Genomic DNA, 24764 nt, shown 5'->3' with positions numbered 1-24764 from the left:
ATGTCATTAAAGGAGAAAAGACAGATAGGACATGAAGTGACAAAGGCAATGTGTGGTGCAGAGTGCCGGACCAATCATAGACTTATCATCTCCAAGCTAAACAATCACATTTAACAAAGCAGAAGACCCAGTAACAACAGATTAGAACACTTCTCCATGTGTGAACAGTTTGTTACTGGACTTTGAGACAAAGCTGAGCCAACAAGCAGTTGGTAACAGTAGGCCAGAAAAGGAGTGGGCAATTTCGGAGATTTGGGCCAGAACACTTGTGAACATCAAGATTGGTTTGATGAAAATGATGGGGAAATTCAGAAGCTACTAAATAAAAAATAATAATCCTACAGGGTCTACCAGCAGGATAGTTCATCTACCTCTAAAAAAGGCAGCATTAACTTCATCAAAAGTAAAGTGGCTCTTTCCTCTAGTCCTTCCACTAAGATGGCATCGCATAAAGAAGGTACCGATTCTAGCTCCACCAATTCGATTTCTACAACCAGTGCAGCCTCCAGCAAAGGAAAAGCCAAAGGCAGGTCAGGAGATTTGGCCGTGAAGCGAGTGCAAATTAACAGCCTGGTTGTTTTGAAAATAATTAAACATTACCAAGAAGAAGGACAGGGGAATGAAGTTATCAGGGAGTACTTTGGGACTGGTGGTGGAAGACAGACTTGAAATCACTAATTGTTTTCCCTTTCCCCAGCACACAGAAGATGATACTGTTTCTGATGAAGTCCAATATCAGATGGAAATGATGTGCAGTCTTCATCACATAAATATCGATCATCTTCATGTTGGTTAGTACCAGTTTACATACTATGGCTCTTTTGTCACCCATGCTCTTCTGGATTCCCAATTCAGTTACCAACATGCAATTGAAGAGTCTGTAATTCTCATTTATGGTCCCACAAAAAACTGCTCAAGGGTCTCCATCATTGAAGGCATACAGGCTGACTCCTAAACTAATGGAAGTTTGAAAAGAGAAATATTTTTCTCCTGAAGCACTGAAAAAGGCAATCATCACCTTTGAGCACATTTGAAGAAGTTTCAATTATAATTAAAAATTCACATCTGATCAATGTACTAATGTGGGAACTAGAAAAAAAATCAGCTTTGGCAGATAAATATGAATTGCTCAGTCTAGCCAGCAGTAATCATCTGGGAAGAGACTGCAATTGTTGATGGACATAGTGGATGAAACGATCCAGGACATTGTTAAATATAACATGTACATGAGGGCAGCTAGGTGGCACAGTGAATAGAGCACCAGCCCTGGAGTCAGGAGGACCTGAGTTCAAATCTGGCCTCAGATACTTGACACTTACCAGCTGTGTGACCCTGGGCAAGTCACTTAACCCCAATTGCCTCACCAAAAAAAAAACAACCCAAACAAATATAACATGTATATGAGAAACACCAGTAAGCAGCAGCAACAGAAACATCTGAATCAGCAGTGCCGCCAGCAGGAGAATCTACAGCACCAGAGCCAAGGAGAACCTCCTCTGCCTGAAGAGGACATGTCCAAACTCTTCAAACTTCCTCAGCCACTGGCCAGGATGGATTCTCTCCTTATTGTAGACCAAATTAATACTTACTTCCAGAACATCAAAGAGTTCACTGCACAGAACTTGGGCAAACTCTTCATGGCTCAGGCTCTTCAAGAATACAACTAGAAAGAGGAAACTCATGACTTCTGGTTTGCTAAGTTGTTTCCAGATAAGGTGCAGATATGTACTTTGAGATCACCTGTGGACAGCTCTTTCAAAAAATAGAATTTTCTTAATGAAAATGACAGTACTCATTTGATATTGTTGACTCAATTTGGCAGTAAAGTTGTTCTTACAAAAAAATAAATTTGATTTTAATATTCAAAAAAGTAAAGTGCAAGAAAAACTTAGATTCAGGATGCTTGGCTCAGTAATAAAGCAGATGAAATTCAGTTTTATGCTGATAGTAACAATACAAAGAGGTTTTTTCTTTTCTTTTTCCTTTTTTTCTTTTCTTTTTATTTTTTTCAGGGCAATGGGAGTTAAGTGACTTGCCCAGGGTCACACAGCTAGTAAGTGTCTGAGGCCAGATTTGAATTGAGGTACTCCTGAATCCAGGGCCGGTGCTTTATCCACTGTGCCACCTAGCTGCCCCCAATACAAAGTGTTTTACAATGTTCTGAAGGCTATTTATGGGCCAAAGACTTTTGGTGCATCTAGACTACTCAGTACTGATGGAGACACAGTGATCAGTGATAAGGACAGGATTCTAGAGAAACGGGCTGGACATTTCCATAGAGTTCTCAACAGACCATCATCAATCAATGCTGAAGCCACTGTTTACCTCACGTTGAAGTCAATCCCTCTCTAGCTCAGCTTCCAACTGAAGAAGAGGTTTTGAATACTGTTATGCTCATCACATTTGGCAAAGCAGCTGATGCTAATTCATTCCAGCAGAGATCTACAAGGCAGGGGGTACACTGCTCATACGCAAGCTGACAAAAATCTGTATTATATGGCAAGAGGAGGTTATCCCTCAGGAGATCAAGGATGCCTCCATGGTCCATCTATATAAAGGAAAAGGAAATAGGCATTGTGTGTGACAACCTTTGTGTGTGTGTGTGTGTCTTACTCGTTGCCAGAAAGATTCTTGCCAGAATACTTAATAAGCTAAACCTTCAACTGGAAGATGGTCATCTACCAGAGAGCCACTGTTGCTTCAGAAAGGGTCATGGGATGGTCACCATGGTATTTACTGCCTTACAACTCCAGGAGAAATGCCAGGAGCAAAACAAAAATCTTTACACAATGTACATTGATTTAACCAAGGTCTTTGATACTCTTAGTCATGAGGGCCTGTTAAAGATTATGGCAAAATGTGGTTGCCCAGAGAAGTCCATCAGTATTGTATACCAGTTTCAAGATGGCGTGCTTACCTGGGTTCTGGATAATGGACAATACTCTCAAGTTTTCTCAGTCACCAGTGGAGTGAAGCAGGGTTATATGCTTGCTCCAAACTTTTTAGCATAATGTTTTCAGCAATGTTGTCAGATGCCTTCATTGAGGACAAAGATGGCATCAAGGTCAACTACCACACTGATTGTAAATTATTTAACTTGAAAAGGCCATATGCTGAGACTATAGTGAAGGGAGAGTTGGTGTGTGACTTTTTGTTCTCAGATGATTGTGCACTCACTGCAGCCTCTGATGCTAAGATGCAACAAAGTACAGATCAAAACCACAACGAAACAAACAAAGGAAAGATTAATTCTGTGCTACTTGTGCTAATTTTGGCCTAACACCACCAAGAAAACAGGTTCTTCACCAGGTAAGACTGCACTACCCATACATACAACTATAAGTTACAGCAAATGGAGAAATTTTGAATGCTGTGTATAAGTTTACTTACCTTGGTAGTATATTTCTGAGGGATGGACATATAGATGATGAAGTTGACACACACATTGTCCGAGTTAGCTCAGGTTTTGGGAGGCTCTGAAAGAATGTGTGGGAGAGAAGAGGTATTAGGCTGCCTACCAAACCGACAGTCTACAGAGACATTGTGCTGACCTCATTGTATACCTGTGAAACTTGGACAGTCTACCAGTGCCAAGCCAGGAAACTGAATCCCTTCTATTCGAATTGCCTTAGGAAGATTTTGAAGACTACCTGACAAAATCAGGTACCAGACACTGAGGTTCTCTCTTAAGCTGAACTGTCGGGCATTCAAATTCTACTACAGAATAGTAGTAATGCATTAACTGCAGTAGTAACACAACTGCCGTGATCTGGCCACATTGAATGCTAAATGCATGTCTGCCTAAAAGACTATTTTACAGATAACTCACCAAGGGAAGTGCTCACATGGAGGCCAGAAGAAGTGATACAGGGACATTCTCAAGGTCTCTCTGAAGAACTTTGGTATCCTATCATGAGACATGGGAGACACTGGCATAAGACTGCCCAGCATGCTGTGATGAAATAATGGTATTTAGCAGATACTCAAAGACCCAGCTGGAGATTAATCAGACTGATTGAATCAAGTGAGAGTAATTGACTGCTGATTAAGCCTACTTCAAGTTAATTGGATTGTAATCACACCTGGCTATCCCTTCCTGGTGCTAAACTGTGAGTATAAAATCTTAATTGTGGTCACCAAAAATTAAAAGGCTTCAGTACCAGGTCTTTGGGCATTAAACATTTATTAGAACATACAGATATTTACAAAGAGTTCAGAAGGTTATGAAAAAGAGTCCTACCTAGCCTAGAGTTCCAGCTTGGTGGGTTCTTCCTGAAGTCCTCCTCCACAAGGCCTGCTTTAATCAGGAACTCCTCCACCAGACCTGTTTTAATCAGGAATTCCTGATTAAAACAGGCATGACCCTGTTTCAAAGGGGAATGCATAAGCCGATTCTGCAGCCAAGTTTGCTGCATTAGAAGCTCCTGAACATGTATTTAACCTTTCACCTTCTGAGGATATTCCTTCCAACCTAACCTATGATGATTCTGAAGTAGAAAAGTGGAAAGAGAATTTAAGGCGAAACAGATCAACGGCATCTGAGTATCTCCGGAAGGTAAGCCACTTCTTCCCCGGAAATTCTACCACCAGGTATGCCTCTCTGTTCATAGAAAAGGCCATTTTGGTACACAAGGCATCGTAGACTCTATTAAGAGAACCTGGATAGCACCTGGTGTGACTAACATAGCATCTTGAATCTACTCGAGCTGCTCCACATGTCAATCTTATAATCAGTATGCTTTTAAAGCCAAAGCTTATGGAGGGCGTCCTCTAGCATATACACCCTTTGAGCACTTACAAATTGACTATATTACAATGCCAAAAGCAGGACATTATAAAGTTTGCCTTGTTATAGTTGATCAGCTCACTCGGTGGGTGGAGGCCTTTCCCAGCCCCCGAGCCACAGCTGCCTTGTTGCCAAACTCTTCTTAAGAGATAGTACCTCGTTTTGGTCCACCAGCCCGAATTGATTCTGACAAAGGCACACATTTTACTGATTCGATTTTATCCCAAATCTACTCTTTCTTGGGAATTCCTGATTAAAACAGGCTGGTGGAGGAGTTCCTGATTAAAGCAGGCTTGTGGAGGAGGACTTCAGGAAGAACCCAACCAAGCTGGAACTCTAGGCTAGGTAGGACTTCTTTTCATAACCTTCTGAACTCTTTGTAATATCTGTATGTTCTAATAAATGTTTAATGCCCAAAGACTGGTACTGAAGCCTTTTATTTTTGGCGACCACAATTAAGATTTTATACATCACAATGCCATGCCCAATCAAAGAAGGCACTGTGCTCTATAGCAAAGCAGAATTTCAGTAGCTTGAAAGAAACATGAGATATGCAAAATTTAGAAACATCTCCAACCCAAATATTCAGAGTATTTGTGCCCAACCCATGGTAGACCCTTCTCAGCTCCTGGGCAAATCTTTTAACTTAGGGTGAAATGGCCTGTTCTAGAGTTCTAGGCCTGGAAGTCAGGAAGACATCTTCCTCAGTTAAAAACTGGCCTCAGATATTTACTAGCAAAAGGATTTGTAGGGAGCAATGTCACCCTCTGCCAAACCTTTGGTTTATGCAAAAGACCAGGAATAGTAGTTGTGAAGAAGTCTGAAGAATGTGACAATCTTGGCTATATCTCACCAGTAACAAACTCAAGCCTATTCTCCTCTGTGTTTTGTTGTTTGTTTGTTTGGGGTTTTTGTTGTTGGTATTTTTTGTTTTGTTTTTTTTTTTAGTGAGGCAATTGGGGGTTAAGTGAACTGCCCAGGGTCACACAGCTAGTAAGTGTCAAGTGTCTGACTAGCTGGCTAATTATTTGAACTCAGGTCCTCCTCCTGACTACAGGGCCCATGTTCTATCACTGTGCCACCTAAACTGCCCCTAAATTGACTTTCTCAAATACACGACCCCTAGAGAACCATAAAAAAAAATTGGAGTCTGGGGGGACATACCTGGCTTGAGGGTCATGCAGTGGGTGGACTGTCTTGTGTCTGCGGACAGGTTTGGGCTGGGATCCCCCTGGGTCCAGGGGTGGATGCTTGTGTCCACTGTGTTCACCTAGCTGCCCCAAGATGACATCATTAGGGTTAATGAGAGGTATGGGGAATGCACTGGGGGAGGGGGAAGGGCAGAGGTGAAATCCTACATGAAAGAAACAGGAAAAGGCTTATGGAGTGGGGGAAGAGATGGGGAGAGGAACAGGGCAGTAAATGAATTTTACACTCATCAGAAAAGGCTCAAAAACCTTACACTCATCAGAGTTTGCCTCAATGAGGGGAATAATATACACACTCAATTGGGTGGAGTAATCTATAACCCTGCAGGAAAATAGGAGGGAAGGGGATAAAGAGAGAGGGGCAGGGACAGCTAGGTGGGTACAGTGGATAGAGCACCGACCCTGGAGTCAGGAGGACCTGAGTTCAAATCCGGCCTCAGAAAACTTAACACCTACTTGCTGTGTGACCCTGGGCCCAGGTCACTTAACCCAAATGCTTCAACCAAAAAAAAAAAAAAAGAGAGAGAGAGAGAGAGAGAGAGAGAGGGGCAAAAGAAGGAAGGGCAGAGTGGGGGAGGGACAGACAGACAGCCAATCCTTTTTAAGACGGATAGGATGAAAGAAGATGGATATAGAAATCTGTTTCTAAAAGCTATTAGGTATAGCTAATTGATATTAATTGATAATGATAATGGCTAACACTTATATAGTGCTTACTATGTGCCAGGCTGTGAGAAAATAATGGGTTTTGGGATGTCCAGAGGGCCGTACAGGGGAGGGGATAATATTAAGATTGATTGGATTGACTTTGCTGATAACTCACTTAAAGTAAACTTATTTAAAACCATACCTACCTGAAAGCTGGCCCTCAGAGGGTGGTTCTCTGACTTAGACCTCAGCATGTTCTGCTCATGGACCACCCTCAAGTCCAGTAAACCCATAGATCTGAAGGAGGCTAGCCAATTAGCTTGGAGCTGGATGGAATGGCCAGCTCTCCTTGAGAGCAGGAGGTAGTGAGGCTCTCAGATGCATTTGTGGTGCGGACCTTGGAGAAAGAAGGAATCCAGGTTGAGCTGTATCTTTCCTCTAGGCTAGATAGCCCTTCTTAACTTTCTGAGCCACGTGTTCTCTCTTTATTAATATTTGGTATGCTTTAATAAATGCTTAATGTCCCAAACTTGGTACTAAAGTTTCTAATTATAAGTAGCAATATATTAGAAATCCCAGCTAATTTTTCTAAACCTTGGGACAGAAATAAGGGCTACCATATAATTTTTTTATTTTTTATTTTTTTTTTGTGTGTGAGGCAATTGGGGTTAAGTGACTTGCCCAGGGTCACACAGCTAGTGAGTGTTAAGTATCTGAGGCTGGATTTGAACTCAGGTACTCCTGACTCCGGGCCAGTGCTTTATCCACTGCGCCACCTAGCTGCCCCCTCAACATATAATTTTAACACCACAGGCACTGTGTTAAACACTTACCATTATCTTGTTCTCATAACAATCCTGGGAGGTAGGTGCTATTATTATACCCATTTGCAGATAAAGAAACTGAGGCAACCAGAAGTTAAGTGACCTTTCCCAAGGTCACATAACTGGTAGCTGTCTAAGGTTGGATTTGAATTCAGGTCTTCCTAACTTCCTAACTAGGCCTGGCACTCTATTCACTGTGCCAACTAGGGAAACCCACTTGTGGGAGAGTCATGAATTATACTAGAAAAACTATCTCAATACTCTCCTGAGGAGAGAATCTGCTAGTCTGAATATGAGTTGGAAGAGTAAGTCCCAGAACACGTAGACAGTGACTTTTGTCTTTAAATTGTAGTAATTTTCCAATCCTTCCTATATATCATGAATCATGCCTTGTGATAAAGAACAAGACAAAGCAGAGACCATATCAGATGTCAATGATGATGTGTCCTATTAGTTGTCTTCCTCTCTGCTGTGAAGGAGGAGGCATGTTTCATTATCTCTACCAGGCTTTTAATGGTTATTTTGTTATTCAGAGTTCAACTTCCTCTTGGTGATCTGTTCATTAACATTAGTGGAGGCACTATGTACATTGTTTTAATAAAACAATTAATTTAAAAATTAACTTTTTAATCCAGTCTAGTTATTCTTTAAAACACCTAAAATTATTCCCATAAAGTTTTCTCACTTTATCCTCCCTTTTATGAATTCCTATAGGATTTCTGATGTGTATCTCACTTAGCAAATAACCATGTTATTTAGCTAAATATTTAAATTAATTTTAAAAACATTTAACTGTTTAAATAGTCTTTTTTCCAAAACAGATTAAAAACATCGACAACAAGAAACTGTGTTTTATGTTTAAGTTTTATTATAGTTTCTTATGCAGCGTAGGTGATCAAACTTATGTTGATAGCTTAAAAATCCAAGTCACTTTAAAAGTTAGTTTTTAAGTAGCTACTATGTATAAGGCCCAATTCTGGGTGAGGAGTATACAATGATGAAAAAACAAAAACAATGCAGTCCTTAATTTCATGATGTTGTAGTCTAATAGATAAGGATGGGAAGGGGATAGAACACATAGAGAAATGAATGAAATACAAGGTAAAATGTGAGAAGGGCAAAGGACAAATTCAATAAGTACTTTAAAATTGTGAAAGAAGAGGGCTAGAAGTTATAACTCCATAGGGTAACACACCTTCTTAGAGATTTCTGAGGAGATGAAAAATTAAGAAGAAATGAGAGGCAGATCTGGAATTTTCTTTGAGAAAATAAAGGATTGGGTAATGGCTAACACAAGTGTGGTATATGAATGTAATGGAATGCTACTGTGCTGTAAGAAACAATGAGCAGCAGTTTTCAGAGAATCCTGGACAGGACTTACATGGATTGATGATGAGTGAGATGAGCAGAACCAGGAGAACATTGTACATAGTATCAACAACATTATGTGTTGATCAACCTGTGATAGACTTGACTCTTCTCAGCAATACAATGGTCCAAGATAGTTCCAAAGGACTCATGATGGGAAAATGCTCTCCAAATCCAGAACAAAAGAACTATGGAATCTAGATGCAGATTGAACCATACTGTTTCTATTTTTTTTTCTTTTTTGAGGTTTTTCCTTTTTGCTCTGATTTTTCTTTCACAGCATGACTAATGCAGAAATGTGTTTAATGTAATTGCTACATATATAACCTATATCAGATTGCTTGCTGTCTTAGAGAGGGGGAAGGGAAGGAGGAGGGAGGGAGAAAATTTGAAACTAGAAATCTTATAAAAACAAATGTTGAAAAACTATCTCTACATGTAACTGGAAAATAATAAAATACTTTTATTGAAAAAAAGAAAGAAATAAAGGAAAAGACAAAAGGAATTCATGGTGAAGAGGATGAGGAAACAGAAAGGAGTCTTCCCCAAAGGTCTGAGCAGAGAATAAGAGCAAAACTCTTTGTCTAACAAAGGAGGAAAAATTACAGCCATTTCATTAAGCAGGCTAAGGAAATCAATTGATATGGGATCCTCCATGATTCCTCTCAACTACATAAAATAATAATAATAATAATAATAACGATGATGTACTTGTGTATCTTATTATAGTAATATTAATGTATTTACATATATTTTTGTTTACTTATGTAGTTGGGATATTGGGGATACTTGACCAATGATTCCCTGCCCCAGTTTACTTAGTGAAAAAGTAAATGCAAATGAAATATAAGTTAAATGAACAGTTAAATGGGCAGTCGGGAAAACACCATCAGCTGAATGAGCAAAAAATGCCTCATTTAGGAAGGGTAGCTGAAATTTGAAGGAAGCTAGGGATTCTATGAAGATATGCAGAAGCAAGTATATTCCAGACGTAAGGGAATAGTATGTGTGAAGGCAAAGAGCTAGGCAATGGAAAGTTATTTGTGAGGAATGCCAAATAGGTCCGTTTCACTGGACCACCAAGAAACCATAGAAAATAATGTGGAATAAGTCTGAAAAGAAAATCTAGATCATACTGTGAAGAAACAGAGTGCCACCCCCTGCAGAGAAAGACCATTGTGAGAACCAGGGCAGCGCCACCCTGAGGAGAAAGCATGTTACTACCATCCAGAAATTACATTATACTTTAATAAGTGCTTAATGCCCCCAAAACTGGTTCTATGAGTTACTAATTTAAGGCGATCACACATCACAATTAGATTTTACACATCATAATATTTATGCCTTTACCTTCCTCTCATTAATTTCTTAACCCATTCTGTGATACTTAAGACAATCCCCTCTCTCATGTGAATAAATGAGTGAAAAGGCATTTATTAATTGATTACTATGTGCCAGGGCCTATGCTAGGCACTGAAGGTACATGTAAGCAAGATCCTCAAGGAGCTTAAATTCTAATGGGGGAAGATAATACATAAAAGGGAGTTAGAAAACAGGGTAGGGGGACTAATATAGTTGCACATATTGTCATGGTCTGAAAATGATGAAAACCTGAGTTTGGAAGTGATGTGGAATTCTGGGCAAGGTAACAAAAAATCTCACCCATCAGAATCCAGCACCCCAGGGGCAGAATCGAAAGTCCCAATAGTAGGAACAGAAAGAATGGGAATAGGATAGACAGAGAGTTCAGAAGGCATGGTTTAGAAGTGGCCCGGAATACCACTGCTAGGTTTATATGCCAAAGACATCCCTAAAAAGAGAAAAAGGCCTATTTGTACAAAAATATTTATAACAGATCTTTTTGTGGTGGCTAAGAATTGGACATCAAAAGCATGCCCATCAATTGGAGAACGGCTAAACAAACTGTGGTATGTGATGGTGATGGAATATTATTGTACTATAAGAAATGACAAGAAGGATGATTTCAGAAAGGCCTGGAAAGACTTCTATGAAATGATATATAGTGAAATGAGCAGAACCAAGAGAACATTGTGTACAAAGACACCAATATTGCTTGATGAAGAATTATGAATGACTTAATATTCTCAGCAATACAATGATTCAAGATAATCCCAAAGGACTTTTGATGAAACATACTATCCACCTGCAAAGAAAGAAGGGATATTGATTGAACACAGACCTGAAACATGCTTATTTTCACTTTCTTTCATTTTTTCTTTTATTCAAGTTTTCTTGTACAAAATGGACTAATATGGTGATAATTTACATAATTGAACATGAATAAGCCATATCTGATTGCTTACTGTCTCAGGGAGAGGAGAGGGGAGGGAAGAAATGAGGGGAAAACATTTGGAACTCAAACTATAATAAAAATGTTTATTATTTTTAAAAAATCACTAGTCCCATTCAGCTGTCCATAAAGGGGAAAAAGAAAATTAAATTAAAGAGTTTTGTCAAGGGCCATAAAAGCACACACTTTGTTACTGGTTTTTTATTCACAGAGAGAAGAAACTTTTTTGTTCATTGCAAAAGAGAAAATAAGCACAAAAAATGAAGAAAGAAAGCTTTTACAAATGGTGTAAAAATACACGAATTTTTCATGGATAATGGTAGAATAAATCAGATATTGCCATGCTTAACATTCAGCTTTTGAAAAAGTGAGATGTTTGGGGCTAGACAACATCTCACATGAATGAGAGAGAGAGATGGATAGGTAGGTAGGTAGAAAGATAGATGGATGGATGGATGGATAGATAAATAGATAATAGATACATAGATAGATAGATGTTAAGGATGATATTTATACTTCTTAAGAGGCAATGGAGGGGGGAGCTAGGTGGCGCAGTGGATAGAGCACCGGCCCTGGAGTCAGGAGTACCTGAGTTCAAATCTGGCCTCAGACACTTAACTACTAGCTCTATGACCCTGGGCAACTCACTTAACTCAATTGCCTCACTAAAAATAAAAAAAAAATTTTTTAAAGAGGCAATGGAAACCTAGTTAGATTTTTTTTCTACCATCACTAAAGGACAGACCTTGACAGAAAAAAAAGGAGGAGGAGGCCTGGAAGTGTTGTGGAGATCTGCTTCCAGGCAAGATAAGGTGAAATCTCACCTATTTGAGCCCAGTGTCCCAGGAGCAATAGGAAGGGAATTTGGTTATTCCATGTGGGGCCCCCAAACTATCTACCAGGTTTCAGGTCTTCTGTGGCTCACCATTCACTTAAAATGATATCTCATGAGCCCCCATTGTTGGGCTTACTTTTTCTGTGGTAAACCATAGGATACAATTAGTTCAAAGTAAAAGCAGTTAATGAAATGACATAGTAAGAAGATTTGCAATAGAACAATTACCCTATTAACCTAGGGCATAGTCTGCTTCAAATATGTACACCATCACTGGGGAGAGTGAGCATGCATGAGGAATGAGTTCATGCTTGAGGAGCTCACATGTGGGAATCCATGTGAAGGAGCAATTCACATCTCCGCTGGTGAAAGACCAATATCTTCTGAGGATATCACTGTTTAGCTTCCACCAAACCTGTTCCCACTGAGTATGGTATCTCTGATAGATATTTTATTCTACTGAACTCTGCTGATCTTAGGGTGATAATCTTCATTGGTCCCATGGTAACCTCTGAGTCATCTTTTTTCATAGCTTGGATGTTTTTCTAGTCTCAGCTGAAAACTGCTCTGGTAGCTTCTGGCTACTCAGGCTTCTGGGCTAATCTCTCTTTTCATCTTTCTTTACTTTTTATCAGACCAGTGATTTCACTGGTGTAGGGAACTCCTTGGTGAGGAACTCCCATTACCAATGTAGATCAGCACTATCTCTGAAATTTATAGTATTAGAGATATACCTGGGGTTGATTTGTTCAGGATCACAAAACTATGACCCATATCTTCAGGGCTACTCAAACCATCTCAGCTTCAGTTTGCCAAGGTATAATGATGAGAAACTCTTCCTGAGAAAGACAGGCCATTAGCTCTTTGGTCATACCCACTGTGCTGAGTTAACAAAAGCCGGGCAGAATGCTCCTGTTCTAAAACTAGGTTTTTCCTTTTTAATTTTTCTATCAAAGCAGAGTTTCTAAACCCTCAGTTACTGATAATTATACCCTGTATGGTTAAATACTCACAAAATCCTTAGCATGTAAATGAATTTACTTTTTTTTTTTTTTTTTGCAGGGCAATGAGGGTTAAGCAACTTGCCTAGGGTCACACTGCGACTGGCAAGTGTCTGAGGCTGGATTTGAACTCAAGTCCTTCTGAATCCAGGGCTTGTGCTTTATCCACTGCGCCAGCTACCTGCCCCCACATAAATGAATTTATAACAGAATATAAGTAAGATAAGGCACAAAGCCAGTGCCCTCTAGACAACTAGTCCACATATATGTCTTCGTTTATGCATATTTGTCAGCATCATAGCCTGATTGCTTGAGTGTTGTATTTTGGCCTGAAGAAAATCCTCAGTCTCCCTATATTTTTAGACTGGCTTGTGACCTTTTTGTTCAACAAAAAATACTCTCTATAAAGTTCTTAATTGACAATTCCGATGGATTTTTTTCAGTTTTCATCTTTATTGATCACTCTATAACATTTGACACTGTTGAAATCTTTTTCTCCTAGATACTCTCTCTGCTTTGGATTCTTGTGACATTGCTCTTTCTTGGCTCTCCCAAAACCTAACTGATTGCTCCTACTCAGACTTCTTTGCTATGTCACCATATCTATTGTGACCCCTAACTGTTGGTATACCCCCAAGCTGGTACTAGGCCCTCTCTTGGTAACCTTATTGGCTCTCATGGGGTTCAATTATTATGTCTATAATGATTCCAGGAAGATAATAAATTATAGCTAACATTTATATAGCATTTACCCCCACCAAACATTGTATTCAATATCAGCAACATTGTGTGATGATCAACTTTGAATGACTCAGCTCTTTTCAGCAACACAATAATCTAAGACAAGTACAAAGGACTCAGGAAGGGAAATGCTGTCTGCGTCCAGATAAAGGACTGATGGACTCTGAATGCAGATCAAAGCATACATTTTTTCACTGACTTCGTTCTTTTTTTGTATTTCTTTCCCTTTCATCTGTTTCTTCTTTCACAACTGTGACTATCATGGAAATGTTTTACATGATAGCACATGCATAACTTATATCAAATTTCCTACCATTTTAGGAAGGGGGAGAAGAGTGAAGGAGAAAAATTTGGATCTCAAAATCTTCCCAAAATGAAAGCTAAAATTGTCTTGACATGTAATTGGGGGAAAAAATAAATGTTATTTAAAAAAATAACAGCACCAACCTCCTAGGGTGTTGTGAAGAAGAAATGAGATAATGTTTGTAAAACACTTAACACAATGCTTGACCCATAATAAGTGCTTAATGAATGTTTGTTCCCTTCCTCTTCCCATTCCCTTTGTAGAAGGCAATAAGTATTTATTAAACACTTTCTGCATGTCAGGCAGTGGGCTAAGTGCTAAAGATACAAATGCAAACAAAGAGAAAGGCGGTTCCTGCTCTTAAGGAATTTATTACTTTCCAACAGAGGAAGACAACAGTAAAAGAGAACTGGAAAGTGAAGGTTGAAGGAGGGAGAGAGGGCTATCTGCATTGAGCTAAGGTGGTAAAATCTATAGGGTCAGAAGCATAAAGAAAGGGGGAATGAAAAGCATAGTTGGAATCAGAGAGATATTGCAAGTTGAGAAGATCCCAGGTAAAGAGGGAAGTTCCAGGATCAGAGGCAGCTGAGTTATGGTAATAATAATAATTATAGCTAACATTTACATAGTGTCTGCTATATACCAGGCACTGTGCCAAGCACTTTGCAATTATTATCTCATTTGATCTTCACAACTGTGGGAGGTAGGTGCTATTATTATCTGTATCTCATAGAAAACTGAGGTCATATGATTTGCCTAGGGTCACACAACAAGTAAATGTCTAAGGCTGAATTTGAACTCAGGTCTTTCTGCCACCAGGACTGGCACTTCATGCCCTATGCCACCTAGCTGCCCCTTCTAGAATTAGAAGCATAGCTGAGGTAAACAAACACTTCTCCAAGGAGGACCCATGGACTATTCTTACATTTACTTGAAATTTCTTTTTGTCTTCTGGTTTCAATTCTTATTCAATAATTCAATGTTAAAATATTTATTAAGTACCTGCTATGTGCAAAGTACTATGCTAGGCACTGGAGATAGGTAGGCAAAAATGAAATGGTTCCGAGACTCAAGGAGTTTCCATTCTACTAGGGAGATACAACTTGTTCACACATAATCTCACTTCTGCCACTTTTGTAATTCTATTTGGGTCTCAATTATTTATCTATAAATTGAAGAAATTGGATTAGATCACTCTTAAGGTCGCTTTTGACTATAAATCTAAGATCCTATGAAGTATATTAAAAGGAAAATTAAGACAAAGTAGACCACTACTTGTGGTAGGACCAATATCTATCACTTTTGCTGGTGGTGTATGGCTGTGTTGAAAGGGCTCCTTACTCCTTGGTATGAGGTGAAACGTTATTTTTATTTGCATTGCTCTTATTGCTAATGATGTGGAATTACTTTTTGTACAACTGTTAATAGCATGCATTTCTCTTGAGAACTGTTTGTTCATATCCTTTGACTAACTATAAATTGGGGAATACCTCTAATTCTTACATATTTGTGTTGATTCCCTACATAGCTTGGATATTAGAAACTTAGTAGATAGATATTTGATACAAAGATTTCCCTCCCCCTCCCCATTTTCTTTTCTTTTCTTAGGCATATTGATTTTGTTTTGATTTACACCTACTTTTTTCTCTCAAGAGTCCATTTCTTGATGATAATGAATCTTCTCTCCTCTCAGGCATCTATCTCTTCTCATACTACTCATTCAGTAAACATTCCTTTTGCTAACTTTGACAAGTTTTTCTTCTCTGAGATTCACTCCCCTCTAACTTTCATGCATATTTTTCTTTGTGAAATGGAATTAATGAAAAGAAAAGGAATACACCAACTAAATCCCTATACTAGTGATTAATGCTAAAGGATAGGTAAGTCCTTGTGCCCTTCAGTCATAAACTCTCTCATCTGGGTGTGTGGAATTTATATTATTTATTTATGTCTATATCCAAAGTTTAAATTCAATCACACCATTACTATGTCTGAAATTACTTTTAAGTAGCTATAGAGAAAGAAACTAGAAAATTTTCTCTTAGCTGATATGAGAGAACATTTACAAGCTATCTCTGGATATAAGAACCATCCATAGTGGAATGGACTGCCCCAAGAGCTAACAAGATTTCATCTTATTGGGAGTCCTCAAAAAAAAGCTAGATAACAACTTGTGAGGAACATTGCAGAAAGGATTGCTGTTCAGATTTAAATTGGATTATAGCCTCCAAGTTGCCTTTCACCTCAGAGACTCTGTAAAGTCCCTTCATTGTTTCTTTATTGCAAAATCTAATACCCTTTTTCAATTCTCTTGGCCTTTTTTTTAGCCTTTGACATTGTCATTTATCCTCTTTGATCTTAACTTTGCCAAGAAGACTTAGCTGCCTTCTTGTCTCACAACTTCTCATTGTGCAAGAGAGTACTGGCCCTAGAACATCCCTTTTCTATGTCACTCCCCATTTCTCACCGATGAGTTCCTTTCAGGGCCTCCATTGGGGACAGGTCTTGTCAGGCTTCATTTCCTTCCTGTGCTTCTGACTCTCTGGACTTCACCATTGTGACTTACCTGACCTCTTGGGATGAGCCCAACTTTCCTGGCTGTGCTTATAAATTTGGAATTTTTCACCATTTCTACCCTCTTATTCCATTTCTTCCCTTTTTTAGTCCCCTTTTTAATGTGTTGTCTTCTCCCATTAGAATGTAAAATCCTTGAGAGCAGAGATTGTCTTTCCTCCTCCTCCTCCTCCTCCAGAGCTATCCCACATGACTATATGTGTGTGTGTGTGTGTTTGTGTGTCTGTGTTTGTATGTATATATGTGGGGATTGTTTTGGTGGGAAAAAAGTCAGCACAACTGTTTAGAATATTGAGAAAGTCCCAAAACACATGCAATGTGTAACAACTGTGAACTGGAATGAAGAGATATGAGAAGACACTGCAACCTACCCTTTCATGGAGATGGGAGGTCCACAGTTGTGGTAGTATACCTTAACATTCATGTACCCTAATTTGTTTAGCCTTACCCAATTGATGGGCATCTATTTTGTTTCCAATTCTTAGCTATCATAAAAAGTGCTGCTATAAATATTTTGGAATATATGGGAATTTTTTCTTATCAATGACTTCCTTGGATATAAGCCTAGTAATAATATCTCTGGTTCAAAGGGTATGGACATTTTAGTCACTTTATTTGAATAATTCCAATTTGCTTTCCATAAGAGTTGTACCATTTCACAGCTCCACCAACAATGTATTGGTGTGTCTACCTTCCTACAACCCCTCCAATATTGACTGTTGGCATTTTTTGTCATTTTTGCTAATTTCCAGGTTGTGAGGTAAAACCTCAGAGTTCTTTGGATGTATATTTCTCTTATAATCAGTGACTGGGAGCTTTTTTATGTGGTGGTGAATACATTGCAGGGGTCTTTTTTTGAGAACTGATCATATCCTTTGACCACTTATCTATTAGGGAATGGTTATTAGTGATATGTTTACTAATTGTTTATATATCTTGAATACCAAACCCTTACAAAGAAATTTGATACAAAGGGTTTTTTTTCATTTGACCAATTCCTTCTTACACTAGATGCCTTAATGTTTGTGCAGAAGCTTTTTCTCTTTCAAGTAATCAAAGTTATCTATTTTATCTTTGGTAATTGCCATAACCTCTTGTTTGATTAAGAATACATCTCTTGGGGCAGCTAGGTGGTGCAGTGGATAGAGCACCAGCCCTGGAGTCAGGAGTACCCGAGTTCAAATCTGGCCTCAGACACTAGCTGTGTGACCCTGGGCAAGTCACTTAACCCCAATTGCCTCACCAAAAATAATTTTAAAAAAAGAATACATCTCTTAGGGCAGCTAGATAGTGCAGTGGGTAAAGGACAAGCCCTGAATTCAGGAGGACCTGAGTTCAAATCCACTCTCAGACACTTGACACTTACCAGCTGTGTGACCCTGGGCAAGTCACTTAACCCTCATTGCCCTGGGGAAAAAAACACAATAAGAAAACATCTCTTATCCATAGTGAGAAGTACACAATCATTCTTCTGCTTTTTCTTTAATATTAAAGTCACATATCCATTTAGAATGTATTAGGGAATGTAATGTGAAGTGTTCTAAGCCTAATTTTTGCTATACTGCTTTCCAATTTGTCCAGCAGTTTTTACCAAATAGGGAGTTTTTTCCCAATGTAACTTATGTTTTCCAATTTATCAAACACTGGGTTACTGAATTCTAGTGTTTCTGAATCTCCCTTGTTCCACTGATCTCTCTCTCTTTTTTAAACCAATACCAGATCATTTGATGACTGCTGCTTTATAATATAGTTTGAGGTCTCAAAATGCTATTCCCCCTTTGTCCTTACGTCTTTTCATTTCCCTTGATATTCTAGATCTTTTGTTTTTGTTACTATTTTGCCAAGCCCTGTAAAGTATCTTCTTAGTAATTTGATATAGCATTGAAGGCATAAATTAATTTTGGTGGTATTGTCATTTTTATTATATTGGCATGGCTTAGCTATGAACATTGAATATTCCTCCAACTATTTAGGTTAATTCTCCTTGATTCTTTTAAGGAGTGATTTGCAATTGAATATACACAAGTCTTTTATGTACTTTGGGAGGTTGATTCCCAGATATTTTATTCATTTTGCAGTTATTTGAAATAGGATTTTCCTTTCTATTAATGCTTCTTATGTTTTGTTACTATAGAGAAATGCTATTGATTTTTTAAAATAATAAACATTTTTATTTAAAGTTTTGAGTTCAAAATTCCATCCCTCTTTCCCTCCTTGTCCTTTCCCCTCCCTTAGGGGTAAGCAATCAGATATAGATTATATATGTGCAATTATGTAAAACATTACCATATTAGTCCTTTTGTATAAGAAAATTCGAATAAAAGAAAAAAATGAAAGAAATATAGTAAAAAAAAAATAGCATGTTTCAGTCTGTGTTCAATCAATACCGGTTCTTTCTTTGGAGGTGGATAGTATGCTTTATCATTGGTCCTTTGGGATTGTCTAAAATGCTATCGATTTTCGAGGATTTATTTTATAGCTTGCCACTTTGCTGAAACTATTACTTATCTCAATTAGTGTCATTACCGATTCCCTTTGAGGTTTCCCAAGTAAACCATCATATCATCAGCAAACAGATATAGTTTTATCTCCACTTTATCTATCTTTATTTCCTTTCTTTTGTTATTGCTAGCATTTCTAGAACTATATCAAATAAAAGTGGGGAGAGGGGAGTATCCCAGCTTTCCTTCTGTATTGGAAAAAGTTATAGTGTATCCTTATTGTACATAATACTTACTTTTGGTTTTAGGTAGATGCTTTTTAGAATATTAAGAAAGATCCTTCTATGCCTATACTTTCTAGTGTTTTTAACATAAAAGAGTATTATACTTTGTCAAAAGGTTTTTCTGCATCTATTGAGATGATCATGTGGCTTTGTACATTTTGGTTTTGATATGCTTGATTATGTCGATTTTTACCCCCTGATGTTGAAGTAACCTTGCATCTCTGGTCTAAATCCTACCTGGTTGTATGAATGATTTCTTGGATAAACCACTGTAATCCATTTGATAGGATTTTGCTTAAAATTTTTGAGTCAGTATTCATTCATTAATGATATTTGCCTATATTTTTCTTTCTGTGTTTTAACTTTCCCTGATTTAGGTAGTAGGACTGTATTTGTTTCATAAAAAGATTCTCATAGGATTCTTTCTCAATTTTTGAGGATAAATTGTGAAGTATGGATACTAATTCTTTAAAAGTATGATAAAATTTTCCTGTAATTCCATCAGGCAAAAGTGAGGGGTTTTTTCCCCTTTGGTAGTTCCTTTACAGATGATCTATTTCTTTTTCTGAGATGGTATTATTTAAGATGTCTGTCTGGTCTTCTGTTAGTCTGGGTATTTTATGTTTTTGAAGGTATTCCTCTCTTTTGTGTTGTCAAATTTGTTAGTATATAACTATACAGATTATGTTCTGATCATTCATTTTATTTCTTCTGCTTTTGCTGTGATTTGTGATTTGACATTGCTCACTTACTATTTATTGTTTTGATTTTCTGCTCTCTTTTAATCAGATCAGCTAAGAGTTTTGCAATTTTATTAGTCATTTCAAAAACAGTTTTTAAATTTTATTTATAATTCCTATGGTTTTTGTTTTCAATTTGTCTACTTCCTCTTTAATTTTTAATATCTTCTCTTTTTTTATTTAATCCTAGGTTTTTATTTGTTCATTCTCTAACTTTAAAAATCGTATTTACTTCATTAATCTTTTCTTTTTTCCATTTTTTTAATGTATGATTATAAGGATATATATTTTTTTCCCAGAGGACTGCTTTAGCTGCATCTGAGAAATTTTTGAAAGGTGTTTCATTTATAATTGTTTTTACATAATTATTAATTATATCTGTGATTTGCTCTTTGACCTAGTCATTGTTTAAGATTTCATTGTCGGGGCAGTTAGGTGGCACAGTGAATAAAGCACCAGCCCTGGATTGAGGAGGACCTGAGTTCAAATCCAGTCTCAGACACTTGACACTTACTAGCTTTGTGACCCTGGGCAAGTCACTTAACCCTCATTGCCCTGCAAAAAAAAAAAATTAAAAAAAAAAAGATTTCATTGTCTTCATTTGGATCTGTATCTTTTGTTCATGTTCTGAAACAATTGCTATTCTTATTGCATTATGTATTGTAAAGGATGTATTAACTATTCCTGCCTTTTCTCATTTATCTGCAATATCTCTGTGCCTAGCACTGGTCAATCCATATGATTGGTAAGGATACTGAGTACCACCCATGTTTATGTGGTACCAAGAAAGTGTCAAAATGAATTATCTGAAATAGAAAACAAACTGAGGTACAAAGCTTCTAAATAATGACTTAATAATAATGGTCGACAGCTTGCCATTAAGTCAGAACAACTAATTCCTCAGTAATTAGTGACAAAGGAGTCATTTACAGAGTTTTTATTTGTAATTGAAAAGAGGACTAAAAAAATTACAGCAATCTTAGGAAACTTATTTTGAACATAATTCAATTGGACAAGACAGGTCATCTGACTGGTTTGCTGCTCTCAGGCTTTCTTAAACCAAATTTGTACTATTGGCAACATGAGCTGTCCAAGTGAGATTACCCCAGAACTCCTTGCCCTGAAGATGATACTTTTTGTAACCAGAAAGCTTACTTTAAAGGGGCCTGTAGTTTCAACTAATCCTGAGAAAGAAGAAATTGTGGTTTGAAATTAGCATCCTCTAGCTGCCAGAAAGGGAAACCCAACTGTAGATTATACTACTCAATTTATACTTAACTTCTACCTGTGGTTGTGGGGAGTGAGGTGTGTGTGTGTGTGTGTGTGTGTGAGGTGGGGGTTACTGAAAGGGGAGAGGGGCAGGGAAGAATTTAACCACTAAGATTGGAAGGAGGAACTTAACCTTTTGTTAACCTCCCTTTCTCCTGCTGCCAGAAAGGGGGGACTTAGCCTAAAAAGAGTCTTATAATTCTATGATTATTTTATTCCTACAAAGATATATGTCTTACCCTAAATTATCTGCTACTAAATAATAGTCTTATCAATCTATCTATTCACTGAATCTACAGGTAACCTAGATTTAAGAGAATATCTGTGTTAGTTTGGTTTGGGTATTAGAGCTAGCTTTTCCTAAAGAAGGGAGCTTAATCCTACAGTTGAACTAACAATTAATAAAAGTAATCAATACTAACTGATTTAAAGGGTATCCTTTCAAATGCAACAGATAAAATATGTGTTAATGACTTGTTCTATCTAATTTGTGACTGACACTAATTTCCTAAAATGGAATTTGTCATTAAAGAAACAACTACTCAACAAGTATTTATTAAGTGCCTTTGGTGTGCCATGCATTGTTCTGGACAGTGAAAAATTCAACTGTCCTTGCCATTATGAGCTTAGATCTTGATGGGAGACAACATACATACGACATGGGGCTAAGGATGAATAAGAAGAGGTTTCTCCTGTGAGAAGCAAAACCAAAGATGACTAGATAACAGGACAGACATATTGAGGAATCAAGGGGCTATTAAAGTTTAGATTGACCAACTAGATATCAGGACAGACATGCCTAAGAAGTAAGGGGAGATATAATTCTACAGGAGAGTCAGTTAGGCATGGCTACTACCTGAGGGGAGCTAGGAGACAAAGATAACCCAAAAGGTCAGGACCATCATTTCAAAAAAATCCCCTTCGACTCTCAGGAATATTACAAGAATCCAAGCTTTCCCCACCCCAATCCAAAAGGGAACTTTCCAGTTTTCAAGTGGACACCCCATCTATCCTCTATAAAAGCTCTTGCTTTTCTTTTGTTCTGGGAGGAGAATGTTGCTGAGCCCTCCTCCCCAGGGGTGAAGTCTTTGAATTACCCCTTGGTCACTTTCTCTAATGCCAAATAATAAAAAAATTTTAATTTTAATTGGACTGTGTGTGAGAGTGTAATTCTTTACTGAGGAATACCTAAGGACCCGCCGCCTTTTTTCCTGTGACACATATATTAGGTATAACAAAATAAATACAAAGTAACCCAGTGGGAGTAGGCACTAGCAGTTCAGCAACCAGATAAAGAAATTAGTCAGTCAATTAACTTTTTTTTTTTTAGTGAGGCAATTGGGGTTAAGTGACTTGCCCAGGGTCACACAGCTAGTAAGTGTTAAGTGTCTGAGGCCGGATTTGAATTCAGGTACTCCTGACTCCAGGGCCGGTGCTCTATCCACTGCGCCACCTAGCTGCCCCAGTCAATTAACATTTATGAAGTGCCTACCATAAACCAAGCACTGTGCTAAGGGCTGGGGATACAAGAAAAGCAAAAGTCAATCCTTGCCCTCTAGGAGCTCACAAACTAATAGGGGAGACAACAAACAGGCAAATAGGTACCAAAGATATACACAGAAAAAAAGAGGAAATAAAAGAGGGAAGGCACAAAAATGTCTCACATGCCTGGAATGCTCTCACTCATTCCCACCTCCTGGTTTCCCTGGATTCCTTCAAGTCCCAACTAAAATCCCATCTTCTATAGAAAGTTGGAATGAGAAACATGCTGGCATAAATGTCTTTATGTACTGCAACAGGGACTGGAGGGTATTTCTACCCAACTTTTCCTTCTTGCCCCTGCATTCATTAGTGCAATTGGCTTTCACAAGAGAAAAGAACTGAGATTGTGAGTAGCATCTGAGCTGGAGTTGGAAAAGAGAGAGCCTGACTACTGAGACAGAGAAAAGGAGAAAAAAGTTTCCAGAGACAGAGACCTGATCTGAATGTTCTGATCCCCTTTTGTTGTTTGTTGTTCTTTAGTCGTTTCAGTCATGTCTGACTCTTCATGACTCTATTTGGGGTTTTCTTGGCAAAGTTAGTGGAGTGGTTTGCCATTTCCTTCTCCAGCTTATTTTACAAATTAGGAAACTGAGGCAAACAGGTTAAGTGACTTGCCCAGGGTCACACAGCTAGTGAGACCAGATTTGAACTCAGGAAAATGACCCTTCCTGAGTCCAGGCCCAGCACTCTGTCCACTGTACCACCTAGATACCTTCTGATCCCTTAGTTCTTGACAAGTATTGTTCTCCAGAGCTTGACTCTCATTGAGGACTATTGGTTTTGGGGGTACCCAGTGACTATTGGAAATATTTTATACTGAAGTGCTTTGGAAACTTTGAGGACATATAATGGGCTCTCCATAACATATAGGAAGGAAGATGTAGCAAGAGATGTATTATATGAAATAGTATCTGAAACAGTAGTACATTTCAGCATCCCTAAGAGAGGAGATAAATGTTAGTGATTTTTAATAAATGATAGAACCAAACAAACTTTCAGAGCCTGAATGTGGCAGTGGAGTGCTGCATGTAGACATATTTTTTCTAGATTTTTATTAGAAAGAGCTAAATCGGGCGGCTAGGTGGCACAGTGGATAAAGCACCGGGCCTGGATCCAGGAGTTCCTGAGTTCAAATCCGGCCTCAGACACTTGACACTTATTAGCTGTGTGACCTTGGGCAAGTCACTTAACCCCCATTGCCCCGCAAAAAAAAAAAAAAAAGTTAAATCTTTTTTAGGGCGGGGCAGGGCAATGAGGGTTAAGTGACTTGCTTAGGTTCACACAGCTGGTAAGTGTCAAGTCTGTGAAGTCAAATTTGAACTCAGGTCCTCCTGAATCCAGGGTCAGTGCTTTATCCACTGTACCACCTAGCTGCCCCCAAGAGCTAAATCTTTTATAGAGAAATGTATGGGAAGGCAGTATAGCATGATGGATGGATAGAATTGTAGTCAGTAGAGACCAGGGTTTGAATCTTGCCCATGTCATTTCCTAGCAAGCCACTTAACCTCTCTTCACCTGTTTCCTCATCTATAAAATGACAATAATAGCTATGGTATTTACCTAGCAGAGGATAGGGAGGATCAAAAGAAATAATGTATATAAAGTATTTTGCAAATCTGTAAAAATTCCAACTATTGTTAAGAATATGAATCTCTGATAAAATTCGGCTATATTGTTGTAGCATGCATACCAATAACAATAATAGTCAGCATTTCTATAGCAAATTGAGTTGCAAAATACATTACCCATTTTCTTTCTTTCTTTCTTTCTTTCTTTCTTTCTTTCTTTCTTTCTTTCTTTCTTTCTTTCTTTCTTTCTTTCTTTCTTTCTTTCTTTCTTTCTTTCTTTCTTTCTTTCTTTTGAAGGGCAATGAGGGTTAAGTGACTAG

The 24764-nt window shown here is 38.1% G+C and overlaps 1 pseudogene; it reads left to right on the top strand.

The window, feature by feature from the left end:
* Window positions 1–438: 438 nt before the first annotated feature.
* LOC122744634 lies at window positions 439–1667 on the top strand (annotated as a pseudogene).
* Window positions 1668–24764: the final 23097 nt, after the last annotated feature.

Source organism: Dromiciops gliroides, chromosome 2, assembly GCF_019393635.1.
Source record: "Dromiciops gliroides isolate mDroGli1 chromosome 2, mDroGli1.pri, whole genome shotgun sequence".
In the NCBI taxonomy this organism is placed as follows: domain Eukaryota; kingdom Metazoa; phylum Chordata; class Mammalia; order Microbiotheria; family Microbiotheriidae; genus Dromiciops; species Dromiciops gliroides.
Note: the sequence above shows the minus strand (reverse complement) of the source record. Positions and strands in the feature narration are given on the sequence as shown.